Here is a 2,306-nt window from a genome sequence, read left to right as displayed (position 1 = left end):
TCCTTGAAAAATAAATTTTCTGCCCACAAAATAGCTGTACATCCCATCTTGTTCTTATTAGACTTTAAGTCAAATAATGAACTGTGAAAAGAATGTTACATGCCAGTGTACCCTGTCATCATACTAAACAGCTTTGGAGCACATGGCAGTAAATGTCAGTTTGTCATTCCTTGTTTAATATGTGATTCTTGTGGTCCCTTTGGAGGTAGCCAACTGCAGCTTCAATGCTATTAAGTCATTCTTTGTTTCCTTTTTTAGATACTATTGGGTAATTTCAAATGTGCATTAGTTTTTCATATAATCTCTCATATATTATAGATTTATAATAGGATTGTTCTTTTTAATAATAAAAATATGGAAGTTTATGAATCATCTGCTCAGTGTGCAAATAGAATGACACATTTAAACTGTGTTGACATTACTGACCAACTAGTTAGTAAGGCGCAAAGCTGATGTAAGAAATTTCCTTAAAAAATTAAAAATCTTGATCTGGATGTGTCTTTCTTGATGAATTAGCTAATTTAGGGCGATGGCTCCAGAGAGCCAGATGAATAACATGCATACTCAAGATGACAGAAGTATATGAATCATTTCTATGAAAGTGGGGCCTGTCCCTCTCATCTTGCAACTATTCAAGGCAGATTTTACATGAGATGAATGAAAACATTTGTGCCTTGCTGGTTAGAATAAGAGCTGAAGATTACAGTGTGTGTGTGGAAGGCGGGTGGCTATTGAAAGGTTTTCTCATTAGAAATTCTCATTTATTGAACAATTTAGCCACAGACCCAGGCTTATGTTGGACTCCTGATGGCTGAGTCACATGCAATAATTAGTCAAGATGAACTCTAATAGGAAATGTCTATGGATCATTTGGCTCATAAGAATGAGAAAAAATTACCCAGGCTAAAAATTAGTGGTGAATAAGAGATATGCAAGGGAGGGTGTCTTCTGTTGAATGAGAGGCACACTGGGAACATTTGGTCTTCTTGCCTCTGCAATTTATTAAAATTAGTAAAAGGGAAATTACTAGTTACTTCCAATATAAGCCAAACCTCTATGGGGAAAATATATTAAGCTGGGAAGTGTTCCCCATCTCCAACAAAATGTACTGAATTAGTTGATATCCACAGTGTTCACTCCCTTCCAGGAGCGAATCCTTGAACTTGGGTGCATCTATCTGATTATAATCACTGAGGTGAGAAAAACTGGTGCCTGAAGCACAAACACCTCCAACTTACATGCACAGAAAAAGAGGAAAGTGAGATGTGAAATGTTTCTGTACAATCCGAATGAAAGGCACTTTAATGATTATTTTCTAATAATAATCTGGAAATGTTCTGGAAATCTCAATACTGTATTGACTATTTTTACTGTCTACTTGACAAAAGTTTTGAGTTTGTGGAAATTCTATTTTATTGGTAACTCAGAATGCAAAGTATTTTATTTTTAAACTTCTAAATCTGAAAACAAGACAACCTAGGTTAAATAATGTAGTTTTCCAAAACTGAGTGCGCTCATTTGGAGCCCAGTTTTTCTGCTTAAAGTACAAAAACAACTTTCTAAAGCTTTTTGGCAGGAACACTACTATTTTGATGACCTGTGATTAGATGAACTGATCAACCTCAGTTGGTAACATCCCTTTTTTTCCCTGTTGGTAAGGGTTTAAAAAATTCCAGAACAGATGCATTTTTCTAGTCTTACACCAACAATTTCATTCCAAATGTCTCCTGAGAGGCAGACACCATATACAGGAATCCATCTTCATCCTTCTCACTTTCATACACTTCTGAAATTGGTGTGGATACGTTCACCATGCTGTGCCCATTCACTAGCAGGAAGAAGGCTTGATTAGCGTTGAGTTGTAAGTGCCTTCTAATTATCTTGATGAGTTCACTCATGTTGACGTGATCAGGTACAAGAAAGTTGGTTTTATCCAGGACAGGAAGCTGCTTCTCACCCTTGTATCGGTCTATTATCACCGGGATTTTGGTTGGATGCTGCTCTCAGATAAGTCGGAGGTGTTCTATTCTTTGTTCGAAAGTGTGATGTTGCTTGAAGGTCTTCTCCTACGGCATGGTGCTGGAGGCTTAGAAGGGGCGGCGAGGCAGACGGTCCCAGCAGCTTCAGGTGGCGGCGGATCCGACAGTGGCGACAGTGACTTCTCTTGGAAATTCTATTTTTGATTTAATGTGATATGAAGATTGTTCAGAAGAAAATATGATTCTGTTTTTAAATAAAAAGTTAATAAGTACTTTGGAAACTAATCAGTGACCAGCAGCAAATCTAGAAGAACAAAACATCCCTTA

General features: G+C 37.2%; 1 pseudogene; it reads right to left on the bottom strand.

Moving 5' to 3' along the window:
• Positions 1 to 1,647: 1,647 nt before the first annotated feature.
• LOC123827324 lies at positions 1,648 to 2,075 on the bottom strand (annotated as a pseudogene).
• Between the last annotated feature and the right edge of the window lie 231 nt (positions 2,076 to 2,306).

The sequence above is a fragment of the Phyllostomus hastatus genome, unplaced genomic scaffold (genome assembly GCF_019186645.2).
Source record: "Phyllostomus hastatus isolate PE091 unplaced genomic scaffold, TTU_PhHast_1.1 phas_contig_86, whole genome shotgun sequence".
NCBI classification, from domain to species: Eukaryota; Metazoa; Chordata; class Mammalia; order Chiroptera; family Phyllostomidae; genus Phyllostomus; species Phyllostomus hastatus.
This window is presented reverse-complemented; position numbering and strand designations above follow the sequence as displayed.